The sequence below is a fragment of the Rattus norvegicus genome, chromosome X, assembly GCF_021556685.1.
Source record: "Rattus norvegicus strain SHRSP/BbbUtx chromosome X, alternate assembly SHRSP_T2T, whole genome shotgun sequence".
NCBI classification, from domain to species: Eukaryota; Metazoa; Chordata; class Mammalia; order Rodentia; family Muridae; genus Rattus; species Rattus norvegicus.
In genome coordinates, this window is record NC_141554.1 from 82,108,306 (window position 1) to 82,118,046 (window position 9,741).

Below are 9,741 nucleotides of genomic sequence, written 5' to 3' on the forward strand. Positions count from 1 at the left end.
TGGGGCCTGTGGCCACTATTACAGGCAGGTGGTCAGAAAGGTTTGGCAAGATAGGACTAGCCACTAAAGTCTAGGACAGGTGGGAGAGACGAAGATAAGAAGTTTATAAGGGCTTGCTTTTCCAGGCAGGAGATAGCAGCACCCAGCGATTGTACCAGAAGGCAAGTTGAAATTAGACAACTGTGTGTCTGTTTTTTATCAGTGGATTCAAGGGGAGCTGGGAGGAGGCTGGTATCACAGTCCCCCCCCCCAGACTAAATCAAGGCGGGTAGAGCTTAAAACTACAAGCTACAATGTGTTCCTGCATCTGGTTTTCGAAAATTATATTGAGGATTTTTGCATCAATATTCATAAACAAACTTGGTCTGAAGTACTGTTTTTGGTGGTTCCTTGTGTGGTTTACATATCAGAGTAACAGTGGCTTCATAGGATGAATTAGGTAGTGTTCCTTATGTTTCTATTTTGTGGAATAATTTGAAGAGTATTGTTATTAGCTCTTCCTTTGAAGGTCTGGTAGAAATCTGCACTAAAATCATCTGGCCCTGGACTTTTGTTGTTGTTGTTGTTGTTGTTGTTGTTGTTGTTGTTAGGAGGTTTTGAATGGCTATTTCTAATTCAACCCTTAGGGGTTGTAGGACTGTTTTGGTAGTTTACCTGATCTTTATTTAACTTTCATATGTGGTACCCATTTTATCTAGATTTTCTAGTTTTGTAGAGTATAGGCTTTTGTAGTGGGTTTTGATGATGTTTTGAATTTCCTCAGTTTCTGTTGTTATGTCTCACTTTTCATTTCTGACTTTACTAATTTGGATACTGTCTCTGTGCCCTTTATTAGTTTGGGTAAGGATTTATCTACATTGTTGATTTTCTCAAAGAACCAGCTCTTGGTTTTGTTGATTCTTTGTATAGTTCTTTTTTTTTTTTCCTTTTCTTTTTTTCGGAGCTGGGGACTGAACCCAGGGCCTTGTGCTTGCTAGGCAAGCGCTCTACCACTGAGCTAAATCCCCAACCCCGTTCAGTCCTGAGTTTGATTATTTCCTGCTTCTACTCCTCTTGTGTGTGTTGACTTCTTTCTTTTCTAGAGCTTTCAGGTATACTGTTAAGTTGCTGGCATAGGATCTCTCCAATTTCTTTATGAAGTCACTTAGTGCTATGAATTTTCTTCTCAGCACTGCTTTCACTGTGTCCCATAAATTTGGGTTTGATATGTCTTCATTTTCATTGACTTCTGTATCTTTCATTTCTTCCCTGACCAAGTTATCAATGAGCAGAGAATTGTTCAGTTTCCATGGATATGTGGGCTTTCTGTTGTTTTTGTTGTTATTAAAGTCTAGCCTTAGTCCATGTTGATTTGATAGAACCTAGGGGATTATTTTAATTTTCTTGTATCTGTTGAGGCTTGTTTTGTGCTTGATTATACGGTCAGTTTTGGAGAAGTTTCCATGAGGTGCTGAGAGGAAGGTATATTCTCTTGTTTTGGGGTGAAATGCTCTGTAGGTATCTGTTAAATCCATTTGGTTCATAACTTCTGTTAGTTTCACTGTGTCTCTGTTTAGTTTGTGTTTCAACGACCTGTCTTTTGGTGAGAGTAGGGTGTTGAAGTCTCCCACCATTATTGTGTGAGGTTCAATATATGTTTTGAGCGTTATTAACGTTTCTCTTACTAATGTGGGTGCCCTTGCATTTGGAGCATTGAAACTTCTTCCTCTTGGTGGATTTTTCTATTTATGAATATGAAGTGTCCTTACCCATCTCATTGGATAACTTTTGGCTGAAAGTCTCTTTTATGGGATATTAGAATGGCAACTTCAGCTTGTTTCTTGGGTCCATTTGCTTGGATAACTTTCTTCCAGCCTTTTACTCTGAGGTAGTACATATCTTTGTTAATGAGGTGTGTTTCTTGTGTGTAGTAAAATACTGGATCCTGTTTATGTATTTAGTCTGTTAACCTGTGTCTTTTTATTAGGATCTGAGTTTACTGATTGTTCAGTCACCAGTGAGTACCTGAGTTCCTTCTTTTACTTCTCCCAATGGTGGGCTGTTAACCGGTAAATGGATATTAAAGACAGATGATTTGTTAGTTCCTGTAATTTTTGTTGCTGGAGGTGGTATTATGTGTGTATGATTCTCTTTTGAGTTTGTTATGAATTGTTTAATTTTTTTCTGTTTTCTTGGGTATAGTTATTCTCCTAGTGTTGGAGATTTCCTTTCCATATCCTCTGTAGAGCTGGATTAGTAAAAAGATATTATGCATATTTGGTTTTGTCATGGAATATCTTGGTTTCTCCAACTATGGTGATTGAGAGTTTTGCTGGGTATAATATACTGGGCTGTTATTTGTGTTCTAAAAATATGGACTATTTCATGAAATTGCATGTTGTCTTTGTGTGGGGGCCATGTTAATCTTCTCTGTATAGTTCCTATTTTAGTATATGTGCTGCTGAAGCAAGCACTTCCTTTATTTCTTTAAGGACATTATTTATGTTTTCTTAAAGATCTCTATCTACAAGGACTGGAAGAGCTTGAAGGGGCCCCATATGAACAACAATGCCAACCAACCAGAGCTTCCAGGGTCTAAGCCACTACCCAAAGACTATACATGGACTGACCCTGGTCTCCAACCTCATAGGTAGCAATGAATAGCCTAGTAAGAGCACCAGTGGAAGGAGAAGCCCCTGGTCCTGCCAAGACTGAATCCCCAGTGAACGTGATTGTTGGGGGGAGGGCGGTAGTGGGGGGAGGATGGGGAGGGGAACACCCATATAAAAGGGGAATGGGAGGGATTAGGGAGATGTTGGCCCAGAAACTGGGAAAGGGAATAACAATCGAAATGTAAATAAGAAATACTCAAGTTAATAAAGAAAAAAAAAAGAAAAGATCTCTATCTACATGAGATTGGAATGTAGGTCAGAATCTTGCTTTTTGGTATGTTAGGGTATTCAGGGCTTGCTGTGGTGGGAGAACTGGATTCTGATAGTGCCAATTGCATTGGTTCTGTCACTTATGTTTCTTGTGATTACCTCTTGCCATTTGGCTATCTTTGGTGTTTACTGGCCTGGGTGTCTCTGATTGGAGCCAGCCTCCTTGGAGTCAGAGCTCTATGACCTGGGTTAGAGCCAGCCTCCTGGAAGGCAGGTAGTGCTGTCCTTGGTTAGGGCAGACTTCTTGTGTTCCTGGTTTAGGTTTCTTCTGGCTCCTCAGAAGCCTCACCTATGCTGACTACTTTTATAAAAGAAAGCACACAGCAATTGACAGATGCCTTTGACTTCCTATTTGAATATTTGAAAGTAGAGCTTATTTTTAAGGAAGGATGTGTTTTTCAGAGCCTCAGCCACTAGTGAGACCTGATTAAAAACAATCTCTTTCCACTGAGAAAACAGTAGCCTGTAGAATAGATTGTGTGTGTGAAATCAATGTCTTCTCTAAGAATAAATATTCAATCAAGTAACCTGATGCCATTTTAACTAGAGGCTAAAGTTGTTAACTGCTGCTTTTAAAAGACATTCATAGTAATAGATTTTCTAGCTTTGCAACATGTTTTTATTTTCGTCTCTTTTCCCAGTTTCTGGCCTTGCAACTACTGACTTAACAGATCATTTTATATTAAGTCCTGAAGAACTCAAGAGGGTATTTTTGCAGGTATATTTTTCAGTTTATTTATACATAAAATGCAGACAAGGATAAAACTAGGGGCTGAAGGTGTTTGCAACCCCATAGGAAGAACAATATCAACCAACCAGACCTCATCAGAACTCCCAGGGACTAAACCACCAACCAATGAGTACACATGGAGGGACCCATGACTCCAGCCGCATTACATATGCAGAAGATGACATTGTCTGGCACCAGTAGGAGGAAAAACCCTTGGTTCTGTGAAGGCTCGTTTCCTCAATGTAGGGGAATGCCTGGGCATTGAGGAGGAAGTGTGTGGGTGGGAGTGGGAGCATCCTCATAGAAGCAGGAGGAGGGGGAGGGGGTTAGGGAGAAGGTGGAAAGGGGATAATATTTGAAATGTAAATATATAAACTATCCAAGAAAGTTAAAATTAAAAAAAATCGGCCATGTGTAAAGATAAACACTAATATCTTAGAATGCAAGTCAATATTTTTTTTTATTTTGGGGACTTAGATGCCAATGCTCTTTATAATACTGTGTATTATTTGATAATTGATCATGCTTTGGTGGAAGGCCACATGTATCCAAGAACATTTCGGCAGTGCTAATTTGCCTTGATAGTGATAAAAAGGATACAAGGCTTGAGAATGAATGAAAAGGAGCGTTTATATTAAAAGAGTTAGTAAAGGGAGGGTGAATACAATGATTTAATTGTATGAACTTCCCAAAAACTAATATATATTATACATATATACAGATAGATAGATAGATAGATAGATAGATAGATAGATAGAGTGTGAGAGAAATACTCCAGAGTTTTTATCAAAGACAGAGTACAGCAAAAGAGAAAATGATAACCATTAGGGAATAATCACTATAAAATTACTCCCTAAGGGAAATTTGGGGAGAGAAAATATGAGTCATTTAGTATAAAATGGTTGCTTTTAAAACCATGGGACTTGAGATCAGTTCCTCAATACCCATGTTAAATCCACATACATAGTACTCTCTTATAACCAATACTCATGGCAGGGGTTGCGAGAGTTAGATCCCTGAAACTCATTTTTCAGTCACCAGTGAGTACCTGAGCTCCTTCTTTTACTTCTCCCATTGGGTGGGCTGTTAACCGGTAAATGGAAATCAATCCTTTACTCCCTTAAAAGATGTATGGGCACGCACGTGCACACACACACACACACACACACACACACACACACACACACACACACACACACACAGAGAGAGAGAGAGAGAGAGAGAGAGAGAGAGAGAGAGGGAGAGAGAGAGAGAGAGAGAGAGAGAGAGAGAGAGAGAGAGAGAGAGAGAGAGAGGGCGCAAGAGGTGAGGGGGAAAGGGAGGGAGAGAGTGGAGAGAAAGAGAAAGACAGACAGAATAAACCAGATATTTAGAGTGGGTGACAGTAATATCTTTGTGCTCCTAATGTATTAAACCACCTTGGAAAGCAGTGGAATATGTTAATTCACCATTTATTTATTTTTGAAGAAAGCATTATTTTTGATTGGCTGGTTTTATATGAAATTATAAAGTAACAATATATAGCATATTTATTATTAGTTGTCTCTGAGAATCTGTCTCTCTCTGTCTCCCCCTCACCCACTGTATGTGTGTGTTTGTGTGTAAGATATCCAACAATGAGCATGTGAAGATCAGAGGACAACTCTGGAGTCAGGTGATGTCTCCTTCCTCTGCTGCTTCTGGGGATTGAACTCAGGTCATCGGGTTTTCACAGCAAATGATTTTTACCCAGTGAGCATCCCCTTGTTTGTTTGCTTTAGCTTGTTTTTATAAAGCTGCTTCATGCTTGCTTCCTTTGTTTAAAAAAATACATTTCCTTTTCTCAGTTACTTAAAAACCTAGAAGTCATATGTTATATTGAAATATCCACTGCCCAAGCAAATAGTTATATTCAATTCTCACATATTATAATGACAATATTATCAATCTAGAATTATGTAATTTAATTATTTCAGGGAAACTAAATATATCCTTAGAACTCTTTATTTTCAGGATTAAATTGACTAAGAAGAAATAAGACAATGTTGTTAAGACATATTCATTAAATATTCTACTTGTATTATATATTGTTTAGTATTCCTCATAACACAGGTAAGTTTCTGCTTCAGATTAAAGGGGAGATCTAATTGTTCCCTTTGTCCTTTCTGCATTATCTTCTAGTTCAGGTGACATGAAGTCCCTTTTCAGGGCTTAATTTCTCTAGTTTAAGGCCTTTGATGGAGACTTTTTTAAAATGATGAAATATATTTAGGTTGTGAGGGATTTGCATTATGAAACTTTATGAACAATTGTTTAAGTATTAAAACTGAAGACATTGTTTTGTGAATTTAGGCTAAATTTTGCCCACAAAATGTATGAACTTATTATATTTTGCCATATCAATTTTATCTATAACACGACAGGAAACTGTCCTTAAATTGTGACTTTTGCTTTGTTTCCATGTCAAGAACTTATCTAAGTCCTCACATCTGTTCCTCTCAAGCAGTTGTTCATACAAATTGTTAGATCTTGTATGTCAAACAAAGGGATTCCAAGGAGAAAGGAAATGAGCCAAACTGAAAGACTAAAACAGATAGAAGATGAGTGGGGGGTTGGGATACTCTTACCAGTATAGGAATGCCATTTTGGCTCAGGACATGAAGTTGCAGCAGGACTAATCACATGCTATCCCACTGAGCCCCAGTCAGGCAGTCCAGCTAGGAAGGGGATGGGGATCTAGTGCCAGGCAACATAGTCAGAGACAGACCCCTGCTCCAATTGTTTGGAGACCCACATGAAGATCAAGTTGTACATCTTCTACAAATGTGTAAGGGGGGGCTATGTCCAGCCCATGCATGTTCTTTGATTAGTGGTTCAGTCTCTGGGCCCATAGGCCCAGGTTAGTTGACCCTGTAGGTCTTCTTGTGGTGCCCTTGACTCCTTTTGTCCTATCCCCAACTCTTCCACAAGAATTCGTAAGCTCTACCTGGTGTTTGGCTGGGGGTCTCTGCATTTGTTTCCATCTGCTGCTAGGTGAAGCCTCTCACATTTTTAATTCATACCCAATCATTATAAACACTTATGGGGTTTAACATGATAATTCAAAATATAAATACAATGTTTAACAATCAAATCAAGTTGGTTACTATCTTTACCTCTTCAAACATTTGTGTGTTTGTGTGTGTGTGTGTGTGTGTGTGTGTGTGTGTGTGTGTGTGTGCGCACCCACACGTTGCATTAGAAAATGAGGACATGTTGATGTTTGTGGTCCATATTGAGGTTCATGGTCCTATTGCAACCAGGAACCATGTTGAGGAGGCCCATGTTTCCACTGAAGTCCAAGTGTATATCTGCGGTCTGTGCTGCTACCTGAAGCCATGTTGATGTTTATGGGCCAGGCTCCACAGGGATCATACTGGTGTCTGTGGTCCATTTTGTCTCAGAGGCTGTGTTGAGGTATGTGGCATGTGCACATTGAGAGATATGATGGTGTTCATGGCCTGTTGTGGCAGAAGGCCAGTTTGATACCCAAGATCATGCTGAAGTCCATGGCATTTGCTGATACCAGAAGCCCTATGGATGTCCGTGTCTGTGCTGTCACTAGAAACTATGTGGCAGTTCCTGATCCATGCTCCCACTGACTGTAAAGAGTAAAGAAGAGACTTTTGTGGTAATACTGATACACTGATTTATAATTGAGAAAGAGAGACATAGAAGGCTTATGTGACAATCCCCTCACTCCCTTAAAGTAACAGCCTAGACAGGAAGCCATTGAAGAGAACTCTTAAATTGTGATTAGGATGCTGAAGTATAACTATCTGCATTTGATGGCTTCTGGTAGAGATGAGGGTAGGGAAGGACTCAGTTTTCCTTAAGATTGTTTCCTCCTCCTCCTCCTCCTCCTCCTCCTCCTCCTCCTCCTCCTCCTCTTCCTCCTCCTCTATTTTATCTAATTCTTCCTCGTATTCTTTTTATTCTTTTAAAAGAAGAGGTAACAAAGTGGGGGGCAGATCTGTGAGGATGGGGAAATGAGTGTGATCAGGGTACATTATGTGAAATTCATAAATAATAAAATATTATGTTGGGAAAAAAAAGAAAACTTCAAACTTTCTTTTAGCTATTTTGGAACATACAAAGGTGAGATATTGTAAGCTATAATCACCCTACTATGCTACTATTGGTAACCAGTTCCAATGCATATCAGATATTTACATTACAATTCATAACAGTAGCAAAGTAACAGTTATGAAATTTTATTGTTGGGGGAGGGGGTCACCACAACATAAGAAACTATATTACAGGGTGGCAGCATTAGGAAGGTTGAGAATCACAGGTGTAGACCTTCTTAGCTCCTCTCTTCCTAGAGCTGCTATCACTATTCTACTCTCTACTTCTATAAGACTGTCTTTGTTACTTTTCTATCTCCATAAAACACCATGACAAAGGCAACTTACAAAAGAAAGTATTTGATTTAGGCCTCAAGTTTTCAGAGGCAATAGTGTCCATGACCAATGTCCTGGGGAGCATGGCAGTAGGAAGGAAGCCATGGCACTGGATCAGTAACTGAGATCCATAAGGATAAGGCAGGGTTGGTGGTGGTAGGGGAAAGCATGCTAACTGTGAATGGTGGGGGTTTTTGAAACCATAAAGACAACCCTCAGTGACACACCTCCTCTAACAAGACCACACTCCCTAATCCTTCCTAAACTATTACACCAACTGTGGAACAAGCATTCAAATATATGAGCCTGTGGAGAAATTCTCATTCCATCCACAACAGAGATCAACATTTTAGTTTCCACATATGAGTAAGGTCATGTGGTCCCTTGGGTTTCTGATACTTGTACTTTTTTTTTTTTTACTAAAGAAAGACTTTAGTTTTACATAGTCTTAGCACTTTCTTTTGACTTTTGTATTGCTTCTCAAAGAATTTCCCTATTTGGACTTCCGTTTAGCAATGAAGGAATATCATTTGTTTAGGGGTGCAGGGAGCGGTGTTTTATTTTTCTGTTTATCTGAGTCAAGATATCTCTGATTGTCACATGCTGGCTTGTCCTCCTTTTCCCAGTCCCAAGTTCTGGAATTACAGATGTTGTATCCACATAGCCTGGCTAGTTCTACTTTTTGTAGGGAAATGTTTATTCATTTCTCTGGACACCCTGTTTGTGTTAATATATAAAATATAGTTTTATTTTTCTAAAATGTGAGCTAGTGTCTCAGCTTAGAATTTGTCATCCAAATGTAGGAAGCTGATGTCCATAATGATGAAGTCACTTGAGATTTCCATTTGTGTTATTTGCAAAGTTAAGACTTGAAATTGGGTCTCCTACTTCAACTTTTGGTCTATATATTTTTTCCCAATGAAGTACACTGACTCATTGTCACCACGTATGCTTAATTAAGAACTTTCCTGGCTTGACAGCACTGTGATTTACTCTAACCCTGTAGAAATTGGATGAAAAAGCTTTTTAATTATAAACAATTATCTGTTTGCCTGAAAGAAAGTGTGAATTAGAAAATGATGTATTTCCTTGTATTAGGAAGATCTATACCAGGAATTTAAAAGAAAGGGGGTGGGAGAGGAAGAGGGAGACAAAGAGGGAAAGTGAGAGGAAGGGAGAGGGAGAGGGAGAGGGGGCTCAGTTTGTACTTTAAACTGGTTCTTGGTGTATGTTGTGCAGGTAATAATCACAGTGCTATCATGAAGAAGATTTGAATGTGAGTAAGAATGGGAGAACAGAAAATTCTATTTCTTAGGTCACATAGCATAGAGTCACTACTAAATGAGTATTAGAAATGTACTTCCCGGGCTGGAGAGATGGCTCAGCGGTTAAGAGCACCCGACTGCTCTTCCAGAGGTCATGAGTTCAATTCCCAGCAACCACATGGTGGTTCACAACCATCTGTAAAGAGATCCGATGCCCTCTTCTGGTGTATCTGAAGACAGCTACAGTGTACTTATATATAATAAATAAATAAATCTTTAAAAAAAAAAAAAAGAAATGTACTTCCCAAATTTATTCATATTAAAATATAATGATAGTTTCAATTTATTAAGCGCTACCATGTGTTAATTATGGTTATAATTTATATGAATTATCTCTGATTCTC

At 38.9% G+C, this 9,741-nt stretch overlaps 1 non-coding gene across 1 annotated transcript; it reads right to left on the bottom strand.

The window, feature by feature from the left end:
- Positions 1 to 2,346: 2,346 nt before the first annotated feature.
- U6l10 (U6 spliceosomal RNA like 10) lies at positions 2,347 to 2,453 on the bottom strand. Its single transcript, XR_015647256.1, has one exon. It is a non-coding gene; the product is annotated as a U6 spliceosomal RNA (small nuclear RNA).
- Between the last annotated feature and the right edge of the window lie 7,288 nt (positions 2,454 to 9,741).